This window comes from Chiloscyllium plagiosum, unplaced genomic scaffold, assembly GCF_037043375.1.
Source record: "Chiloscyllium plagiosum isolate Xiang-an unplaced genomic scaffold, Cpla_swu_hap1 HiC_scaffold_44, whole genome shotgun sequence".
NCBI lineage: Eukaryota > Metazoa > Chordata > Chondrichthyes > Orectolobiformes > Hemiscylliidae > Chiloscyllium > Chiloscyllium plagiosum.
Genome location: NW_028270182.1, coordinates 35,845,649 through 35,870,213, shown reverse-complemented (window position 1 = coordinate 35,870,213; position 24,565 = coordinate 35,845,649).

The window sequence follows — 24,565 nt, the reverse complement described above, 5'->3', positions numbered from 1 at the left end:
GGATCTTGCTGGGAGGAAACAGCAGGTCAATAGGTTAGACCAGGGCTGACCCAGTCTGTTCCTGTATCTGTTCCCCCCCCCCCTCCCAAACCACCCACTCAGCCCAGCCTGGGAATACATACACAGACACAGACACAAAGCTGCAGGTTCAAATCCTAAACAGCCCCAGACACACACAACGCAAAACCACATATGTTTCCCCAACAAACTGACACCAGACGTTTGTACAAGTTCACACACATTCTTTGGACAAATTCATCCAACATTTTTGCCTGGCTGAGCACAGGCTTATTGCACAAATTAAGACAAGAGTTTTGTGCAGATTGATACAACAGTTTTGCCCAAATTAACACAAGTTTATTCCACATGTTTACACAAGGTGTTTGCACAGACTGATGCAAAGACCATGAACCAGAGAGCTCTGCTGAGTTTGAGTTTGATCCGAATGAGAATACATCTTCTCCGGATGAACATAGTCCCTTTGATTTTCTGGGTTTAAGCATCAGTCCTTTCGCATTTGGATGCTCCTGAAAAAAAATGCTGCATTACATTAACGTACAGTTGAAGATATCCTCTTGTTAATGTGTAATTGTCTCCAAAAGCTGTTTGGTTTGGATGGCTACATATTGGCGCTTTTCTCTTTCTCATTACAGCGTGCTTTACCAATATGTAAAATGTTGGGAACTTTATACTGCTTCTTGTCTTCAGTGCATACATTAAATGTATTTTTATTCTGATCTCTGTCCAGAATCTTCCAGATTGCTCCATGGGGAGTTTGCAATAGTCTGCCCTCTAGTGGGCTCAGAGCACATTGCTGTGAGTATGTCTGACTGCCCCATGGGGAGTTTACAATAGTCTGCCCTCTAGTGGGCTCAGAGCACATTGATGTGTGTCTGCCTGACTGCCCCATGGGGAGTGTAAAATAGTCTGCCCTCTAGTGGGGTCAGAGCACATTGCTGTGAGTCTGTCTGACTGCCCCATGGGGAGTTTACAATAGTCTGCCCTCTCGTGGGTTTAGAGCAGACTTCAGAATCTTCACTGAAATTCAGTGAATTTTTTTAAAAAATTCCTTTCTGTTGCTCATTCAATTATTTCTAAACTGCAGTCCCTGGTCCCAGTCCAAACAAATCCAAACAACACTGAAGGGAAACAGGGATGGACATATACACTCCAGACTATTCTATCTTTCCAACTTTGTACAGAATTGTATTTTAGTTGGTTGAACTGTAAAAACATGTCGTTTCTTTGCTTAATCACTTCTTAATGAGATTGAGGAAGGGTTTAAGTGAAATGTAACTACTCTCTCTGACACACAAGGCAAATGTGCTGTTGCTGATGTTATCAGGGCCCATCAAATTGAGCAAAAGGTGTCAAGGGGCCAGATGTTTCGATGAAGCTAGTTGTTGTGGTCTGGGATGCAATTATATTAATTCCAATCCACAACAATATTTAAGAAAAAGCATGACCATCTCCAAAACAAAACAGGATTTAAATATAAGCATGAATACTTCCCATCAGTAAACCAGGAGCAGTTACCCTTCCAGCATGTAGGACAATGTACACCACCCCAGTGCATTGCTCAGTAACACTTTCTTAGATCACTGCCAGCGTTGGGAAACTTGCAGCCCATGCTGGAAGTGACAGGATGTTCAGCTCACACCCATTTACCGCTCCATATCTCCATTGTACCATGAGAAGGGGTTTCCCCCCTCTCTCTCTCTCGCCCCCTCTCTCTCTCTCTCGCCCCCTCTCTCTCTCTCTCCCCCTCTCTCTCCCCCCTCTCTCGCTCCCCTCTCTCTCTCACCCCCTCTCTCTCGCCCCCTCTCTCTCCCCCCCTTTCTCACTCTCTCGCCCCTTTCTCTCAATCTCTCTCTCTCCCTGCTCCTTCACATTCCCTCCACATTCTCTCTCTCTCATCCACTCTCGCCCGATCTGTCTTAAAGTGCCCATACATGTTTTTGGCTTCATAACATCTTCCCGCTTCAGAAAATAAAATGAACCAGCAGAATGAAAAGATAGCTACATTTCTTTTCCTCTAATTCTTAATCCCAATTAAATTAAATACAAAAGTATTAATCTCAATAATATCATTCATAATAATTCTGCTCACCAATGCAACACTGCAATAAGTCAAACCTTATCTACACTGCTTTCCTTTAAATCCGCGAAAACACATCTGCTATCACATTGTAGGAGCCACAGCAGATACATTTCGTGAGTTTAATGTCGGTAAGGTAAGACTCCAATTAAATAGTCTCAAATTCTGGTCTTTAAATATTCCAAAAAATGCGAGAGATTTATCGTTGTCCACAAGCATCTCTGACAATTGTCATATACACATTAAAATATTGTCAGGCCAGTGTGAAACTTCATCATTCTTGTTCAATAATGGAGATTTTGTATTTTGTTTTCTGGTGGATATTGAGTTATTTCGACAAGTAGCCAATTAGCCATTCAATTCCATCATCCTCTTTCTGTATCAATACATCTCCGACCCCTATATCCAGAGCATCAAACACAATTTTCAAAGGGTTTCAGAATATTTGGTGTAGCTAAAGCTTGTGTGGTGATTAATCCTGCATTAAAATTCTCAAATGCTCACCTAATCCAGGTGTGAGATTTCCGACTTCAGTCCTGTCAATTTATATTTAATTAATTTCAAAGGACCTCTCACTTCATGTACGAATATTAACTCAAAGGAAATAAAGTGAGTAGATTTATTTGGGGCATCTCGAATGTCAAACAATTTCATGGGGCACCTTTATCCCAATCATTTGGCCATCCCTGACAGTACGCTGTTAACCTAGTCTTCAGCGTCTGATGCTAACTTTCCAAGGCTCCCTGGGATTCAGGATGGGACGCCCTTGATTTGAAGTACTGTATGCCTAAGCCATCTATGATTTCTTTAAACAGATGAGCGGTGAAATGAGACCCTTGGTCTGACTGAATCTCTCTGGGCAGTCCACAGCGAGTAAAGAAAGCTACCAAATCCTCCACCTCCCTTTTTGCCTTGACACTCCAATAATGGAATTGCCTCTGGAAATCTGGTAGACACATCCATTATGGTCAGCAAATATTGGTTTCCACTTTTACTTTAGAAAGGGGAGCTCCACAATTAATCATAACCAACGTGCAAGGTTCTTCGAATGCAGGAATTGGCAACAAAGGCGCTGGTTTTATTACTGCCTGTTACTTACCTACCATGTGGTATGTATTTCAAGTACAACAAATATTAACAGCGTCCTTGTGCATTCCAGGCCACTAGAAATGCTTCTGTACTTTAGCCTGAGTCTTCTGTACACCTGCGTGACCGCCTGCAGTTAGTTTATGAGCTACCCATAACACTGTACGTTACTGCTAACTCAATATAGTGCACTTCGGGCCATTTCCTTTCTGCAGTAACCTATCGGGGTCTCCATTTTAATTTTATGATTCTATCTTTAACTTAATAACGTTCGACAATATATTCTGATTCGTTTTCTGTGTGTGTGCATGTGTATGTGTGTGTGAATGTGTGTGTATATATCTGTTGTAAGTCCATTAGCCTTTCTAGACTAAACACCTCTGCCTGATCCTCTGCCTGTTCAGGTTTTCCCTGCACCGTTACATCAAACAGGGTGTCAGTTCACTGAGCATCAACCCATTTATCTTTTTCGTTCGTTTTTCCTTCCTGCTGTAACTTATGACAGTGGGATCTTGTTACGACACAGTCTGGAAAAATTCCTGGGTAATTTTCTTTTAATACCCCAATTCCCTTGTCTTCCTTTGGCTTCTCCACCAGAAGGGGTGCCTATCCAACCTTGCCTCCTGCTAACCCGTTCCCAAGAACAAACTGTATTCCTGGAACTGACACTCTGTTACTCACTGTCACTGTTACTTCCCTAATCTTGATTTGGCATTCCATCCTGATGTTACACAATGAATGCTTAATTTCTGTCCCCATTCCACAAATTAGCACGCTCTTGATTAACACGCCAGAAAGAGTGAAAAAATCTTTCATCTCTTACTATTTGAGGGTGAGAGAAAGTGACGGCTGCAGATGCTGGAGATGAGAGTTGAAAAGTGTGGGCTTGGAAAAGCACAGCACGTCGGCAACATCCGAGGGGCAGGAAGGTTGACGTTTCAGGCATAAATGCTTCATCAGGAAAGTGGGAGGTAGGCAGTGGGAAGGAGGTTGACAATTAAATGCGAGGGTGGGGGTGGAGCTTGGTGGAAGGGAGCTTGGAAGGCGATAGGTAGATGCAAGTGGGGTGTGATGGTGGTAGGTCGGAGAGGAGGGTGATAGGACTCCTATCGGTGGTAGGACAACTGGAACCCTCAAACTGTATAGCATCAATGTTGACTTTACCAAATTCCAAATCTCCCCTCCACCAACCTCTCCCAGATCCAACCGTTCAACCTAGCATTGCCCTCTTGGACTGCCCTAACGAGCCATCTTCCTTTCCACCTATTGACTCCACCCTACCCTCTGACATATCACTATCACTCCCACCTACATCTTCTTATTCCCTTCCCAGCGACCCTCCCACCAGCTCGGCTACTACCCTCGTATTTATCTTTCAGCCCCCTTGTCCCCCCACCATGTTCCTGACGATGGGTTTCTGCCTGATATTTGATTGTCCTGCTGTTTGGATGCTGTCTGATCTGTTGTGCTTTTCCGGCGCCTCACTTCTCAACTATTAGAAACTGAGCAGATCCCATATCTCACAAAATTATAACTTCTTGTCCTTCTCCCCCTGTTCTTTCTGAGTAAACTTTATCGACAGAGGTGATTCTTTAGAGAGATCAGGCACTGCCTCCATACCCAGCCATTGCCTAGGCTGTGCAATTTCCTGCAGCTCCTTGGCTCCACTTGGGGTCTCCTTTACCAGTTTCACTAATGCCACTGGGCTTAGCCTCTTCTACTACAACTTTCCCCAAAGTGTCTTCCTTTAACGACCACGGTGCACGGTGTGTCCCAGCTTACTGCAGTGAAAACAACTTTTTCCCTGTGCCCTTCTTAAACCTCCAGCACTGTAATTCTATGTGTTCCACTCCCTTATAGTGAGAGTGCCTGAGGCCGTTAAACACCTTTCAACCCCCTTGGGCTTCTTTCTTCACCTGTGGTAAACTATTGTGAGCTACTGTTCGCTTTGTAATGTGTGATCGTCCCTTCTCCCAATTTCTATCCCTCACAGGATGAAATTCCTGCCAGAAGCTAAATTTCATCACATGCCACAATGCAGATTGACCTGCCATTTCTACCGCGCTTCTCACTTCTTGAACTTTCTATTTATTCACATGAATTCTTACTATCTCTGGAAGTAGGTCTTTTAACTTCTCCAGCAGATTAATCTCCCTTCAAGCCTCACAGGTCTTATCCATTTTTAAGGCCAGCACCCACCTGTCCAAATGACTGTGGTTAATTCTTTCAAACTTAATATAAGTCTGACCTGGTTCCATCTCTATTTTTCTGAACTTCTGTCTATATGCTTTTAGTACCAATTCACAACCAATCAAAATAGCCAATTTGACATCTTGATAATATCTTGATCCCTCATCTGACAGCGCTGCACATACCTCACCAGCTGTGCCCACCAGCTTAATCTGAACTAGCATTAACCACAAGTACACTGGACACGTCATCTGTCTAGCCATTGCTTCAAATGAAATAAAAAAGGTTTTGACATTTTTCACACCGAAATATGGCAAGTTACTAACCTAGTTGTATACCTCCCTACGTTCTCCCTTAATCTCCATCCTGTTAATTTAACTTTCTTGTCTAATTCCCAACTTCTGAATTTCAAATCTCCTCTCTCTTTCTTTTTCCTCTCTTTCTCTTTCGTCTCTCTCTCTGTTTCCGTCCCTTTATTTATCTTCTAACTCCAGTTGCCACACTTGCAATTTAAGTTTTTATAACTCTACTGCAGTTGCCTATTTCTCTGATACATCAAAGTGCTTAACCAACTCCATTACAATTGCAACTTCTCTTTTCTCCCTGGTTAAACTCAATTCCAACCTATTTGCTAATTCCACAACATGTCCTCCTTCTGTCTTTCTAAACTTCCTTGGAAAATTTGGGAACCTCTTTAGTAATGTTAAAAGCCATTTCCCTCACTTTTTATTTAACCAACCACAAGTCACAAAATTAAACGAATTTTCCCACTGATTTTATTCGAAGATCAAAGTCACTAATTGCAATGAGTTGGAATTTGCTGGGACCTGTTGTATCTCGAATCTGTTCAAGTCGGTCCAAGTGCCACACGGCAAGACCCCAAACTGTTATGACATCAATGTCGAACCCCACTGTTAATTAAAACCACATACCTAGAAAAGCTCACCTCACATCATAACCTGTCAAAACGTGAGCGACAGAGAACTCCTAAATTCCACTAATAAACAAAAAATAACAATTTATATGTGTGCAAGTTAGCTCCCTGAGCTTGAAGGTATGTTTTCAAAAGTTTCGTCACCATGACTAGGTGACATCATCAGTGAGAGCATCTGCTGAAGTGCTGGTGGTATGTCCCGCCTCTCTATTTATAGATCTTGGTTTCTCAAAGTGCGTGATGTCATTTCCGGTTATTTTAACAAGGGAATATAGACAGGATCTAAATTGATGTGTTTATTGATGGACTTCTGGTTAGAATACCATTCCTCGAGGAAGGTCCTTGCGTGTCTTAGTATGTGTGTGTGTTTTGTCCCAGTCAAAGTGGTGCCCTTCTTTGTCTGTATGTATGGAACATAGTGATAGTGCGTCATGTCTTTTGGTGGCTCATTGGTGTTAATGTATCCTCGTAACACTACAACAGGACAGTTTCAATGGTGGAAAAATGCTTTTATATACACTGTTTAATCAATGTGTGTGTGCAGATAAGTCGCATTTTTCATATGTGCACAACACATTGTAAATGAACAACAGAGACACACTTAACAAAAAATGATGCATATGATGTATAAAATTGCTAAAACATGAAAACATGATTTGATCCTCTCAATGTTCCCTCCTTTTCTGGGATTCCCAACTCTAATCTCTCATTCTTACCAGGATGAGTGCTCCAAATTTTTGATTCTGGTGTCCCAACTTATTTCAGTTAATCCCCTTTCTACCGGGACTTCAATATGTTGGCCTGCTGCGATCTTTCCAAAGCCAGTGTCTGTCGTATTATTGGAGATAAATATTCTGGCATCAGACTCAGCTTTTGAACATATTACTCTGATGTACATGCACTGTACAAAGGACCATAGGACACAGGCATTGCCAAAACGTTGGAGGATGTTCATCTACTTCTTTCGATAATGTAGTCTTCTCATTTTCCACATCTCTATATCTATATTCTCTCTCTCGTTCTCCCGTTGTATCTAGTTAAGAAATCCACCAATTATTCTTCGTGTCCCATCTCCCAAAACTACTTCTTTCAGTTTATATCTAACGCTGTCTTCAAGATGCAATATGGTTATAATTAAGCAATGTAACTACAAAGGCATGCGGGCGTAGCTGGCCAGAGTTAATTGGAAGGGGAGCTGAGCAGGAAAGCCCATGGAGCAGCAATGGGAGGAGGCTCGGGGGATAATTCGGAAGATAATACCAGAAATGCAACCCCAAGATCTTGAAACATACTCATGGGAGAACAAGGCAGCCATGAGTGATAAGGCATCAAACCAAAAGAGAAAATATACAATGTGGTGAAGATGTTTGGGAATCCAGAGAATTCATTGGCTCTGCAACTACATAACGCTGGCATCACTGACACTACAGAGCTCTTAGTCATGGTCAGGGAAAGAAACAGAGAAAACACATTCACTTTAAACACAGAAGATGGTATTTCTCAAGGAAGACGATTCAGGTGAATTAAACGTTTGAATTAAGATCAGTTAAGTACTTTTCCAGAATGGGTCAGATCGGAAGCATGACCCGGGGAGACAGACCCTCAGCAGGAGGAGAGTATGAAAATGTAAGTATTTCCTCATCAGAAACCAGCCCAACTCACTGACTGCAGGGCTGATGGGTGAATGGGTCTCAGTGAGAATTGGGGAACAGACAGCAGAATTGCATTGCAGATATTGCAGCTCGAATCTGCGTATTCATGTAGTGCTGTAGACCACAGCAGCAGGAGAGGCAGACCTGCATTCAACCACAACCTGTAACTTTTTGCCAGGGTAACACCTCAGTCTCCCATTACCATCAACACCATCTATGGCTCAGTGACGAGTGTGGGTGAACATGTCAGAGTCAGAATCACATGAACTTTAACCTGATGCTAACTCATTTAAGCTACCGTACTTGACCTACAGATCTGAACGAAGCCCTGCAGTCCTGTCACATTCAGTCATAAATGATGATGGACGATTAAACAAATGACTGGAGGAGAGGGTTCCACAAACATTCCCATCCTAAATAATGGAACAGTCCTGCACATCAGTGTAAAAGAGAGGATGTTTTATCTGCACCATGTTCTGCCAGAATGTTGAGTCGATGATACACCTCACCCTCATCATGATGCCCACAAAATCACAGATGCCAGTCTTCAACCAATTCTATTCACTGCCCGTGACATGAAGAAACAGGTGAACACAGTCGATACGATACAGACAATGGGTCCTGACTCCATTCCTGCAATGGGACTGAAGACTTGTGCTGCACAACAAGCCGTGTCCCTGGGGAAGCTTTTTCATTCCTACTCCAACTCTGACATCTCCCTGGCAATGTGGAAAATTACTCAGCTAAGTCCTGTTCCCTAAGACGGGAATAATTACAATCTGACCAATTACCACCTGCTCAGTCCCATCATGACAGTCAAATTGGTGGGAGTTCTTTTTGACAGACCTGTCAAGCAGCACAGAAATAACCTGCGCAGTATGGTTTTTGACAGGTCCCCAAGTGGAGATGGTGCTGTTGTGGAAATTTTACTGGATTATTAATCCATACCAGGCTAGTGCTCTGGCAGCGGGTGGAAGTCAAAGACAATTAATAAAATATCGAGATCTAAAATCTAGGGCCAGTAACAGTGACCTTGAAGTCAATATGGATTATAAACAGAATTTCCTTCTCCAATGTACTTTTAGGAAGTGAATCTCCCATGCTTTCCTGGGCTGTCCTAAAAGTGACTCCAAAGACGCTGACATGTGACAAACATTTCAATGGTCTCTGAAATTGCCAAGCAAGGTCACTCATTTGTATCAAACTACTCCGAGGTCTGAAAGGATGAAACCGGACAGAACACCCGGCTTCAGCATCAATGTCGGAAAAGGGAATGGGAACACAGTCCTGTCGACCCTGCAGAAAGCTCCTTCCTAACATCTGAGAGCTCGTGACAGCATTTACAGAGCTTTCCCACAGACTGCACAGAAACATCGGGAATGGAAAACACATTTAGCCTCCCCATTCTAGTTCATGGAGAAAATCTCCTCAATACACTTACCCCACACGATATACATATCTGTTAATGTGAGTAACCTTGGGAAACTATAAAATAGGCGGTGCAATAGTACGTTTGGTCCATCGAGTTTGCTACCCACCTCAATGTAATGATGGTTGGCCCTTCATTTCAACACCGTACTCCTGCTCTCCCACCATCACTTTTCTGTCTCTAAATCCTTATTTATAATCAGTGTCTCGGTTTCCAGGTGCGAGCGAATTCCCCAGCTTCCCCAGTCAGTGAGAGCAGACATTTATTATCATCTCAATGCAGAGTGACTGCCTGTACCTAATACTGTGGCCCTTTGTTTTAGAAGTCCCAGCCAGGGGAATGATCATCCCTGCGTCCAATCTGTCTCACCCTGTCAGAGTTTTGTATATTTCACTGAGATCTCCACTCATTTTCCTAAACCTCATGGAATACTGGCCCAGTCACCCCAAACTCTGCTCCCACAACAAGCCCGTCATCCCAGAGATCAGTCCGGTCATCCTTCACTGCTCTCCCTCAATGTCAGGTTTGTCCTTTCTTAGGTAAGGAGACCAACACTGCACACAATACTGCACAATGTGCGAGATGATATCACACCAAGGTCCTGTACAGCTACAGTAAGACACCTTTTCTCCTGGACTAACATCCCCCTGAAATGAAGGTCACCACACCATTTATCTTCTTCACTGCTTACTGTTTCTGCAATATTACTTTCAGCGACTGGTGTACAAGGAGATGCAGATCCTTTTCAGTGTTGCAGCTCCCCACTTGGTGGGTCTGTGTACACTGGGCAGCGTGCCAATACCATGCCCAGTATTGACTTCTGGTTGCAGAACTCACTGCGCTGCATGGGCCTCAGAGGTTTATGCAGAAGGAAACAACAAAAAGGAACATACGTCCCTTTGTAAATCAACATGTTTCCACCAATACCTTTCGAATGGTAGGCTGCCAGTTTATCATTTCCATCAAAGGGCACACCGTCACCTCTATCCACATTGTTCTCCCTCTTTCACGTATTTCCCCATTCACTCCACTTGTCTTAGTCTTCTCGGTGCTTTTTTACATCCTCCTCACCCACTCACAATCCCACATCCGTTAGTGCTGTCAGCAGGCTGGGATATATTGTATCTGATTCCAGCAACCAAATGTTTAAAGGGCATTGTGAATAGCTGGGCCCCAAGCACTGATCCCTGTGACACCTCAGCAACCGCCCTCTGTTAATTTCTATTTATTTGTTTCGTGAATCTGTGTGTCACTGGCTGGGCCAGCATTTATTGCCTGTCCCAAGTTTCCCTTGAGAAGGTGGTGGTGAGCTGCCTTGTTGAATGCTGCAGTCCACCTGCTGTGGTTGACCTCCAATACCATTAGGAAGGGAATCCCAAGATTCTGACCCAGTGACTGTGAAGGAGCGGTGATAATTTTCCAAGTCAGGATGATGAATATCTTGGAGGGAACCTGAAGATGATGGTATTCCCATACATCTGTAGCCCTTGTCCTTCTAGATAGGCGTGGTCGTGAGTTGGGAAGATGGTATCTGAGGATCTTTGGTAAAACACTGCTGCTGCTGCTGAGCGTTGATGGTGGAGCATTGTGGATGAAGGGACAGTCAAACTGGCTGCTTTGTCCTGGATGGTATAAAGCTTCTTGAGTGTTGTTGGGGCTGCACTCATCCAGGCAAATTGGGAGTCTCCTATTACACTTCTGACTTATGCATTATAGATTATGGAAGTCAAGATGTGAGTTCCTCGCCGCAGTCTTCCGAGCTTCGGACCTGCTCTTATAGTTACTGTGTTCATGTGGCGAGACCAGTGAGTTTCTGAGCAATGATTACCCACCTGATCTGATATTGGGTCGATTTAATGATAGTAACACCATTGAATGCCAAGGGGCAGGTTAGATTGTATTTTATTGGCGATGGTCATGGTCTGGCATTCATGTGGGCTGTATATTACTTGCCACTTGTCAGCCTGGATACTCTTCAGATCTTGTCGCGTTTGAACATGGACTGCTTCAGTATCTGAGGAGCCACAAATGTTGCAGAACATTGTACAATCATTGGCACTTCTGACCTTAAAATGGAAGGAATGTCATTGATGAAGCAGCCCTGATGAAGTTTTCGGTCACTGGTCGAGGGTCTCCTGCAGATTTGGAGCTGAGTTGACTGACCTTCATCAACCACGACCACCTTCCTACTCTCAGGTATGAATCTAACCAGCAGGGATTTTGCCTCCATATATTAGCCCCAATCCACTCAGATTTGATTTTAAAATTGGACTTGGAGCTTTTCCAACATTTTTCTAAAAATCAAAATGTTTTACACCCATTGCTTCTCTTTCATTTGTCTCCCAGTTTGTTTCTCAAACATAATTCCCATTTCATAAATCTATGTTAATGCTGTCTATGACCATTACTTTCAACCACAATAATTTCTGCTAAACTATTTACTTACTATGTTTATTGTTCCATGTACTCTATCATTTTCCCACACTTGACTCGGTTTTCCTTGTATTGTTAGAAAGTTTTGTGAAGACAGAACTGAAGTAGTGGCTTCATAGTTCTGCCATTTCCCTGTGCCCCATTCTCCATTCTCTGGTTTCACATTGTAAGGAAACTGCACTTGTTTTCTCATTTTTCTCACATTGACATAATTTAACAAGCTAATACAGCTCACTCTTATAACCCCTATGAATATAACTCTTCAGAAATCCATCAATTCCTGCCTTAAACTGCTCAATAATTGACCTTCCACACCATACACTCACAGGGGCATAGACTCTGTGCCAACAGATATACAGGACGATCTATACTAGCCCCACTTTACTACACCAGGCCCATAGCCTGAAATGTTATGACACTTCCAATCGCTCGTCCAAGTACTTTTTAACGATTGTGAGGTGATTATTCCCCTCTCAGGAAGTAATCCCAGAACCCCTCACCTTGAGGTGAAAAAATGTTTAAATCATCTCTGAACCTCATACCCTTCACTTTAAAAGTGTGGTCCTTTGTTCTTGACCCTCTGACTAAAAGGAACAGCTGCTGTCTATCCACCCTGTCCATGTCGCTTATAATCTTATCCTTCTGAATCACTGACCCCTCAGCATCCTCTGCTCCAAAGTAAACAACCCAATCTTATCCAACTCTCTCTATAGCTGATATGCTCCATCCCAGGGAACATCCTGGTGAATCTCCTCTGCACCCTCTGCAGTACAATCACATCCTTCCTGGAATGTGGCTCCTGGAGCTACATACAGTACTCCATTTTGGCCGAACCAAAGCACTGTATTGCTCTTATAATCTACATCCTGATCAGGAAACGCAACACCCAAGGTCCAATTCTTAACTCGTCCATTAACCTGTCCAGGAGAAAGTGAGAAATGCAGATGCTGGAGATCAGAGCTTTAAAAATGTGTTGCTGGAAAAGCGCAGCAGGTCAGGCAGCATCAAAGGAGCAGCAGAGTCAACGTTTCAGGCATAGGCCGTCTTCAGGAATCTGCCCGAAACATCGATTTTCCTGGCCAAGTTAACTGGCCAAGTTATCCATCATATCGTGAGATTTTACTTTATTTTTCAGTTTCCCAGGTGGAAATTTGTCAAAGGCCTTCCTACAAAACGAAACAATCGACCTCCTCAAACTAATTCAATCAAATCCATTGGATGTGACTTCCTTCTGATAAAGTCATGATGATTATCCCTGATCAAACCTTGCGGCTCTGATTGGAGTTCAATTTTCTCCTTGCCTATTTTTATCGAGTAGTTTCCTTAATAGTGTTCTAATACTCGCTCGTCTATAGTTACCTGGTCTATCTCTCCCACCCTTACTGTGAAGTGGAATCGTATTAGCAGTTCTCCAGTTCTCTGGCACCTCCCCTCTGGTCAGATTCTAATTAAAATATTCAGTCAGGGTCTTTCCTCCCTCTTTGACCCCAACAGCCACCTGGGATACAACTCATTCAGATATGGAGATCGGTTCAAATTTGTACAGAACAAAGCCTCAAATCCTTTCTCGTATTTTACATTAATCTGTTCAAGAGCTTCCCAGTCTATCTTCTTGAATTCTGTACCTGCCTCCTCCTTCTCCCAAGTAAAATAGATGTGAAGGTCTCATGTAACAATCCATCAATGTTCTCCAGCTTGACACACAGATTGCCCCTTTGGTTTCTCATGGACACTAACTGTTTGCTGATTATTCTGTTCTACTTGTCCGTGTAGAACATCGTGGGATTCTCCCTTATCTCGCCTATTTGTACTTCTTCATGTCCCTCTTTTGTTCAGTCCTTTCGATGTTTCTAAGATTCACTACAATCAACTCTCATGTTTTAAAACAGGATGAGGTTCCCCATCAGACATTTTACGGATTAATCTTGATAATACCTTTTAAAGTTCCTATGTAGTCAATATATTCTTTCTTAGATTGGGACTCCGAACGATACATAATATTCTAAGTTTAGTCTCACCAACGCTCGATGCAACTGGTGCACGACATCCTCTATCTTCCAATTACATTCACATGAATGTAAACGTAATTTTTACTTTCGCATTTGCATATGTTCTTCCCAATACCTCTCGCTTCAATTTTTCTTATGAACTTGCTGTGTGAGTTCTTCAAAAAAAGCTCATGAATATCCAACTATACGTTATCCAATGGTTCATCATTGCCTATGTCCACAAGAATCATCTTCAAACCATTCCAAAAATATGTTTGTCACTTCTGGTTTTCCTTTCATCAGTACATTCTCACACTGCCCAGTTATGTTATTACCTTCTAAATATCTAATAGCATGTTCTTTGTAATCGAGTCCAACAGATACCTGACTGCGGATGACAAGATAACTGGTCTGTAGTTCACCATTCTCCAAATTCATCCTTTCTTAAACTATTGGATAATATTTATAACCTTTGCCTTATCCAGATTGGCTAAATGCCTTTCGGGAATGTATCGGAAAATAAAGTGAAAATCCGCGATGCAATCAACATGTCTATTGCTGCTTCCTCTGAAATTCTTGTATGATGTGCATATAGTCTGTCAGATTTAAAAATACTCAATCCAGATTTCTTTTCAAAGATGATCTCAACATTGATAAGAATGGTATTCGACTTTACTTACACAAGTCCCATGGTCACTTAGTATTTCTGGAAGAATTTCTGGACATTCTTCCATGAAGTTAGACACAAAGAAACTGTTTCTTTTCCCTGCGATTTCTCTGTTCTCTGCAATAAATTATCCTGAACGCACACCAACTGTTCCACATTTGACCTAGTTTTTAGGCTTTTTTTTTGCAAACATTGATAGACGCTTTTTAGCAGTCTTTATGTTTTTCTTTCATTTGTACGCTTTTTCTCTTTCTGATTTTCTCCTGAGTTTCTTGGTCATCCTTTGCTGGGACCTACATTTCTCTGAAGGAAGATGAAGGTGGGGTTGAAAGTGCTAGTCGGAGAGGAGGGTGGACCAGATTGATAGGGAGGAAGGTGGACACATAGGAACGTTCAAAAAGACGGTGCTGATTTGGAAGTTTGGAGTACGATAAAGTGGGATTAGGGGAAATGGGGAAATGAGGAAATCCACTATGATCCCCTGTGGTTGAGGGTCCCAAGGCAGAAGAGAAGACTTTCTTCCTCTAGGCTTCTGGTGGCTTGGGTTTGGTGATGGAGCAGGCCCAAGACCCTCATGTCCTTGGCAGAGTGGGAAGGGGAGTTCAAGAGCTCAGCCACAAGGTGATGGATTTGTTCAATGTGGCTGTCCCAGAGGTGTTCTCTGAAATGATCCACAAGTTGACCTCCTGCTTCGCCAATGTAGAGAAAACCACATTGGGTTTAATGGATACAGTAGATGAGGCGATCTGTCTCCCTTCATCACCTATCACTTTCAACCCCACCTTCATCTACCTAACGAAATCCCAGCTCTCTCCTCCCTCCTGCCCCACCCCCTTCCCATTTATCTCTCAGCCCCCTTGGCCCAGAAGCTTCATTCCTGATGAAGGGCTTATGCCCGAAACATCGATTTATCTGCTCTTAGTATGCTGCCTGACTGTGCTTTTCCAGCACCACACTCTTCGACTCTGATCTCCAGCATCTGTAGTCCCCACTTTCTCCTCACACCTTCATGGCTTGCATAACTCAGATTTATAACGGTTACTGCAAATAAAACAAAAATTGTCTTGTACTGAAACAGCATAAAAGAAAACCAATACATTTTGGTCACTGTTCCCAAAAGGCCCTTTACAGCAAAATTTTCAATTAGCTCTTCTGATCATTCAACCGCAATTCCTAAATAACCTGATCTCGAGCTCAGTGCTCGACATAATGTTAACGCAAACCATCTCACACGTGGTCATGAAATCCATTTTTCCCAGCATTAGCGTTCAACTGGGTTAACACAGTTTAGATATAATTTAAACAGTACATTATTACTGAAGTACCCACAAATGTACATATCCCATTTCCTGTTTTATAACATGTCCAGCATTTGTATTGCAGCTTTCACTTTGATATATAACTCCCATCAATGTTTGCTCCTCCTTGCTGTTTTTGCGCTCTACCTTATTAGATTCTGTGGAATCTGAGCGACGTGGGCTCTGGGGAGATTAATGGGAGACATATCTCACATCATTTGTGATCTTTTCAAACATTAACATCTCCAGATCTCCCGTTATGCTGATGGGGTAGAAAAGGACAATGATCTTCCAACATTGCTCTGTATTCGGCAAGAGAGCTGAGACAGCTCTAACCAGGGAGAGAACTTTACAGCAGGCTGGTAAAGTGTTGCTACTGCTGTACAGAGAGACCACATCTAGAGTAGTGTGTACAGATTTAGCCTCTTCTATGAAGAAAGGATGTTGTTATATTGGAAGCAGCTCAGAGATGGTTCCCTCAACTGATTCCTGCAATGAAGGTGCGAGCTTATAACGAAAGGATGATCAGATTGACCCAGTAGCTATTGGAGTTTACAAAAATTAAGGATGATCTTATTTGAACATAGATGACAGAAGGAGTCAACAAGTGAAGCAAATAACACAGATAGTGGAGGAATCCATTCTGTTCTCCAGCCTGTCACACAGGAACAACAGGAGGATATTCAGGCCTTCGAACCTGTTACACCAAAACAGAACGAGGCTATTCAACCCCTGGACCCTGATATATATTTACAGAAGGAGGCCAATCAGCCACTAGAGCCTATAACAGGAGGCGATGCTCCACCAGTATCCTGTTAAACAGCAACAGGATCAGTCCATTCAGCCTCCTCAAGTCTGTAACATAGGAACTGGAAGAGGTCACACAGTGACTGAAGATTGTTACACTGGGATAACAGGAGGGCATTCGGACCCACCGAGCCTATTGCAAGGGATTTGGATAGGATAAAAACTATCTGAGACTTCTTTCATGACAAAGAAGAGGTAATTTAGACACGTGTCTGTTGTATGGGAACAAGCAAAGACCAATCATTCCCTCGGTCCCATCTCCGGGAATACATGAGGAGACCGTTCAATATATCCACCTCTTATGGAGAAGTATGAGAAAACCCATCAGCCCCTCAAAATGTTACACAGCAACAGAAAGATTCCATAATCTCCCAATCCTCTAAAGCATCAACAGGAGGTGGTCATTCTGGCCTTGAAGATGGCCACATGGGAACACCAGAAAGACGTCAGCCCATCGATATTGTACACCAGCAGGATGATGAGGCCATTCAGCCACACATGGCTTTTACTCAGCAATTGGAGCAGATCTCTTAAATCCTTGTGCCCATTAAACAGGAATTCAAAGAAAACGTGAAGGTTTTCAAAAGGGAAGAGCTTGTAATAATGGTATATATTAGGGAGTAAAGTGTAACAATAAACTATTGCAATTTAAGGCAAATGTTTAGAGCCCATTGTTCAGGACATTTGCAAACTCAAATCACAATTCGTCAGAGTCAACATGGTTTTACGAAGGCTAAATCGTGTTTGAATTGTTTGCTTGAGTTATTTGAAGATGTCACAAACATGGTCGATAGTGGGAATCCTGGAGATGGAACATATCTTGTCTTCCTGAAGGCATCGGATATTTCACTTCTCCAAAGAGTAAATGGTAAGATCAGACAACATGGGTTTAGGAGTAATTTATTAGCTTGGATGGAGGATTGGTTAACCAACGAAATGTAGTCAGATGGAATAAATGTGCCATTTCTTTTGGCAAATGCAGTTTGTGCCATTGATTTCAATAGTCATGCCTCAAGTATTGGCAATCGATGTTATTACTGTACTCGGTGACGGGAGAGAAAATACAATGCCACATTTTCAGATGACGCTAACATCGATGGGAAATTACTTCGGAATGATGATGCAAGAGATTTTAAAACATATGGATAGGTTGGGAGAATGGGCCAACATTTAGCAAGGAAACTTAAAGTGAATAAATATGGGGCTATTCAAGTTGGCCAGTATAATAGAAAGACAAATTATTGTCTAAATAGAGAGAAAGTTCAATGTGCTTAGGTGCAGAGGGATCTGGGTGTCTGCTTGCATATCACAGAAACCCTGCCTGCAGGTACTGCAAGTAATGAGAAATGCAAGCATAATTTCAGTGTTTATTTATAAAAGGATAGAGTAGAAAGGTAGGGAGTGTTGGTGTAGCTATGCAAGGCATTGGTGAGGCTGCAACTGGAGTACAGTTTGGGTATCCTGCAGAATGAGGTATTTGCATTGGAGGCACTTCAGAAGACCTTCATTAGATTGATTCCATATTTGAAGTGTTTGTCTTATGAAGAGTAATTGAGCAGTTTAGGCCTATACTATCGACTTTATAAGAATGAAAGGAGATCTCATTGAGGTCTGTAAAATGCTAAAAGTAATTGAAAGTGTAGATGTCGATTGGAGTTTTTTTCATGTGGCGCAATCGACAAAAGAGACTAGAGTTTTAGGATGGAGAGATGGCAGGAAAGTGTAACAGAGGCTTTGTTGACATCAGTCTCATCGAGGGGCTGGATACCTCACAGATGCTCCTTGTTCTTATTCAACTCTTCTACTGTGTTGCCCAGGAATGCGGGAGGACTGGGTATCATCCAGGAAGCAGGCACTCAGGATAAATCAGTTAGAGAGAACGTAACCAGGAGGGTCACACAGTGACCGCGCTGGGTTCTCAACTATTTACAATTTATATTAATGATCAGGAGGATGGAACAGATATACAGATGCTGAGTTTGGTGATGTCCATAAGACTATGAGGCCATACGACATAGGAGTGGAAGTAAGGCCATTCGGCCCATCGAGTCCACTCCGCTATGTTATCATAGCTGGTGGGCATTTCACCTCCACTTACCCGCATTCTCCCCGTAGCCCTTAATTCCTTGTGACATCAAGAATTTGTCAATCTCTGCCTTGATGGCATTTAGCGTCCCGGCCTACATTGCACTGCACGGCAATTAATTCCACAGGCCCACCACTCTCTGGCTGAAGAAATGTCTCCGCATTTCTGTTCTGAATTGACCCCCTCTAATTCTTAGGCTGTGCCCACGGGTCCTAGTCTCCTCGCCTAATGGAAACAATTTCCTAGCGTCCATCCTTTCCAAGCCATGTATTATCTTGTAAGTTTTTATTAGATCTCCCCTTAACCTTCTCAACTCTCATGAATACAATCCCACGATCCTCAGCCGTTCCTCGTATGTTAGACCTACGATTCCAGGGTTCATCCATGTGAATCTCCGCTGGACACGCTCCAGTGCCAGGATGTCCTTCCTGAGGTGTGGGGCCCAAAACTGGACACAGTACTCCAAATGGGGTCTAACTAGAGCTTTATAAAGTCTCAGTAGCACATCGCTGCTTTTATATTCCAACACTTTTGAATTAAATGACAACATTGCATTCGCTTTCTTAATCACGGACTCAACCTGCATGGTTTCCTTAAGAGAATCCTCGACTAGCACTCCCAGATTCCTTTGTACTTTGGCTTTATAAATTTTCTCACCGTTTTGAAAGTAGTCCATGCTTGTATTCTTTTTTCCAAAGTGCAAGGCCTCGCATTTGCTCACATTGAATTCCATCAGCCATTTCCTGGACCACTCTCCCAAACTGTCTAGATCCTTCTGCAGCCTCCCCACTTCCTCAGTACTACCTGCCTGTCCACCTATCTTCGTATCATCGGCAAACTTCGCTAGAATGCCACCGGTACCTTCATCCAGATCGTTAATATATAACGTGAATAGCTGCGGCCCCAACACTGAACCATGCAGGACACCGCTTGTCACTGGCTGCCATTCCGAAAAAGAACCTTTTATCCCAACTCTCTGCCTTCTGTCAGACAGCCAATCCTCAATCCATGCCAGTCGCTCACCTCGAACACCATGGGCCCTCACCTTACTCAGCAGTCTCCCGTGTGGCACCTTATCAAAGGCCTTTTGGAAGTCAAGATAGACCACATCCACTGGGTTTCCCTGGTCTAACCTACTTGTCAACTCTTCAAATAATTGTTATGTCGCTGTGATAAGCAAGAGATTAAATTATCAAGAGAGGGTGGAGAGTCTGCAAATAGATTCAGAGAGGTAAATGCAATAGATAATAGTTTGGGCAGGTGGAATTTAAGATGATATAACCTGTCATTCCATATACAGGAATAATGGAAGGCAGTATGTTCCTGAAATGGAGAGGGATTACAGGAATTAATGATACTGTGTACTGGGGGGTTCACTCAGATCAGTTCAGACATGGGAGGTTTTGCTCCATCCCTGATCGTCAGCTCACAGATACTCCAAGTGACCCCATTGCTCTCCATACACATGGAATACTTTGATGTGGTTGATTGGTGGTGGGGATGGCGTTTTGAAACGTGCATCATGGGGACGGCCTTTATCCAAGATATATTCATTTCTTTCCACGTGGAGACCCGATGACGAAGGGAATGGCTGACTGCTTCTGAATGAAGAGGCCGTGACTGCTGTCAGGACAGTGGGTATTCACCAACATGATGTATTGTGCATGGATACACTGTAACATGAATAGAGAGAGAGAGCTCCTACAGTTCCTCTACCTCTCCCCATTGACATGGGCATTCTGCAGATACCATGTACACCATCGGGAATCCCACTATACTGGATACACCCGGCAGCTCCCTGCTGAGGGAGAAACAATCTATTTACCTCATCCACCAAATATATCATCCATCACCGAATGGTGACATTGATGTTGAGATACTGGGAGATGATGGATATGTCACCTATTTCTGCTTAGAAAGTTATGGATCATAGAAGCTGAATGAAACAGTGACCCTAACAGCCACTGGCAGCACCATCCTATCCCTGCTGTGAAGCTGCAGGTCGTGTTGAAGGAGGTGACACCGCTCTGTGACCAGTTTCTTGTTCAGTCAGGGTCGCCTCACACTCTGCTCCTGGGTTAAGTGAAGCTTGGGAAGCTGTTCCTGGGAAACCCGATGTGGATACAGCAGATTCCTTTCCCCCCACACACTCACTGCGTGGTTTCAGATCTTCCCCTCTCTGCAGCCTCTGCTGCATTTGTTGTTCATGTTGCAGGCTCAGATGCTGTAACTACAGTCCCCATGCTCCATACAGAGTTGGATCACCAAATCCTCAGGTCTCCCTGAATGTCTGAGGCAGCTCACAGCACAGCCTCCAGCAAACCATCCCCAGCCCCTCCACTAAATTTTCAATTACAGGAGCCAGTCAGAAACCCCTCGGTACAAGTGTTGTGGATCAGACCAGATCCCCCCAGAATGTTTTAAGAAGGCCGCTTAGACCCAAACCTTTCCTTATTTTGAATATAGATGTGAAGTGTGCGTTCCAGATATGTTGTGACTGGTCACACCACTCAACATTAAGCAAAATATAATCTATTAAAATGCTTTAGTTAAAATACAATCAAAGGAAAGAACATTTTGGGATAGCTTATATGTTGGAACACTTACACAAACATTAGATACCGTACCTTCTTGGTATACACCGCTTGGCACAAAGATATATTCAAATACAGATCCTTACAGCAGTTTTCCAATCCAGGGGGAAACAACATCAACAGAGATCTAAGAGAAAAGCAGCTAGGTGCCCTGTAATAAAACTTCCAACCCTTTTGGGATACCCAGCAGCTTCTGAATGCTTCAGCTAAAAACAAAATGAGAAACCCTGGTCTGGGAAAGCTGGCCACTGCCCTTCCATCGTTATCACCGTTTTAATGAAACCTAAAGGCTTTCTCAGTTATTTACTTGGAGTGTTTTCAGACAGCAGTTCTGCACCTCTGCCTTTAAAACCTCTCTTAAAAAGCAAACCAAGAGAAAATACAGTGTTAATATTCTCACAACTCCATCTTTAATAAAATAATCCATCAATATACAAAGGTGGATTCATTTTAGACCTCCTAATCTTCCTCTATTAGTAGACTGAAATGCATATATATTACATTGACTCTGAGCATACAAATGTTCACAACTAGTTTCGATTTCAGTCATTTTACTCCTGCCACAGAATGCCTTTGTCTTTCTTCATCCAAGTCTCCCCAACGTGTCAAAACTTAAGTTTTCTCGCCCTGTTACCTGTATAATTTCAAACTGAATGGCAGCAATAATAAGCTCAATCGAACCAGACTGGTATTTTTCTCCCTAAACTTCTCCAAAATCTTGAAGAGGTCACGATCAGTGATAAATATTTGTCTCATGAATGTTATTCGCAATTTAACTGCTGAAATGTTGTAACGCCAACATCAACCTCAAAGCCTCCTTCCCCATTGTGGAGTAAATCTGTTGATGTTTCCACTGGACACTCCAATCACATGTTACATAATGGAGCACTTCTCATCTCTCCAATCATCCTTCTGAATGGCATAGCTCCTCATGTCTCAGCATAAAAGAGTTACGTACGTTTGTATGTCTTAAAGCTCTAATCTCTTTACCTGCTACTCCTGGCCTATGCCAATAAAACTTACTCTCACAGGTATATGTTTTAAGAAGATCTCGCACATTCTTTTCAATCTCTCACAGAAACTATATTTGATTTCTGAACTGAATCATCATCATCAGACATTTCAGCTTCTAATCTTGCCATTGTTACTCTCTGCTCTTCCACACGAGTTCTCACGACTGCAGTAAGTGAATTATTGAACTTCTCCAAAATACGAATCTCTCTCAGAGTGCCATAGGTTTGCTCTGTTTTTAATACCCTTACCCACCTTTCAAAATTCCTTTGTTTGATCCTTTCAAACTCAATGTGCGTTTTACCACGGACGCTATTTTAGATCCCTGAAACACTGTCTGTAGGCTTCTGGCACAAGTTCATATGCACTTCAGATGGCTTTCTTCACCTCCTCATACTGGCCAGATACCTCCTCCGATAGGGATGCAAATACCTATCAGCTTTGTTTGGATAAGCTAAATCCACATGGTCACTGGTCACTGCATTTGTTTAGCCACTTTCTCAAATGAAATTCAAAAGGCATCCCCATCAATCTCATCAAATTTAGATAATGCCTGGATGAATTTAAACAGAACCCCATTAGTTACAATAGGGTTGTTCAACTTCACTATCCTCCTCATCCAGCCGACCTTCTACCTTCATCTCCGCCCTCGATGTCAACTTTCCTCTCTAATTGCTAACTTTTTAAGTTGAAACTCTCTGCTTTTCTTCTGTCCTTTCCTCTCTTTCTTCTTCATTTCCGTTTCTTTTATTTCTACTTTTTATCATAATTCAAACTGTTTCAATTCATTCTCATGTTCAAAGTGCCTCATTTGAAATTGAATTCCAACCATTTCCTAGAGTCTAATGTCGGTTCTACCAAATGTAATTGCCGAGCTAGACCTGTAATTATCTCTCATTTTCTCACAGACAAACATAACCCCAACTCCAGCTTGTCTGTCAATTCCTACAGCTTTGCCTTCATTACCTTTTGTAAAACCCACAACTTCACTTCTTCCATACCCAGAGAACTCTTAGTGACTAAAAGAACCTTTATTCACATAACACCGTTTAAACCAACCGAATTCAACATCCGGATCAAAAGATGCTAACAACTACCATACACAACCTTTGAACGCAATAGTCTTCCGGTGCTTAATCTCCAGTGTCTGCATGAGCTTATTCTAGATTCTCTGGTTTCCTCCCTCAATCCAAAAATGCGCATGTCAGATGAATTGCCCATGCTAAAGTGTTCACAGTTTTCAGGGATGTGTGGGTGAGGTGCCTTAGCCGAGGTAAATGTGTAATAATAGGGTAAAGGAATGGGTCTGGGTAGGTTACTCCTACCAGTTTAGTATTATCGATTTAGAACCAGACAAGAGCCCCCAGTTTACTATAGACCCACCAGACTGCCTCAAACTATTTGAAGAGGGTAGCTTGGATGCCAACCTTTTCTTATTTTAAAGGTAGATGTGAGTTGGGTGTTCCAGATGTGATGCTACTAGTCAAACCACTCAACATTAAGCAAAACACACGATATGTAAACACTCTAATGAAAGTCCATTCAAAATGACGAAGAATTTAAAATAATTCAACTATTGGAAACCTTAACTGAATAATGGATACAGTACCTTCTACAGATGAACTGTTCCAATATACTAACATCCCATAAACACACCCCTTTGCAAGAAGGAACATTCAGACATACATTCCTACATATCGTTCTCCAATCCAGGAGGAAAAAGCATCGAGTCAGGTTTCAGAGAGTAGCAGCTGGGGATAAGTTACTGGGCCGTTGTTACTACTATTTATTAAAAAACCTAAAAGCGTCATAAGTTACTTACTTCAGCTGTTTTCAGCAGGCAGTTTGGCCTTTAAGATCTCTTGTTTTAAAAAAGGAGAAAATAACTTTTTTTTTAAGTGACATCATTGTCACAAAATTTAGATGCCTGGTCCTTTACTCTCGGGGCTTCCTCGTGCTGCTGATCGCAAGGACACCTGAGAGGGACAAATTCAGGTACAGACCAAAACAAGGATGTATCTCATAACTTCTGAAACAACCCTGTCCATGGACCATTACGTGGGACATACTGGGAAGTGAACAACAGCCTGACATATACCAATTCACTGTTTCTCAGCTTCACAATGCCAACACTCGATACACGAGGGAGCCAAAAGCAAAGGCCAGGTAAAGATACAGAGGGACAGAAACATTCACATTAAAGACAGAAACAGGCAGTTAATTAACTTAAAAATGTTGTGGAAATATGGGGAAAAAGACAGGGCAGTGGGACTAACTGGATAAGTGAGATCT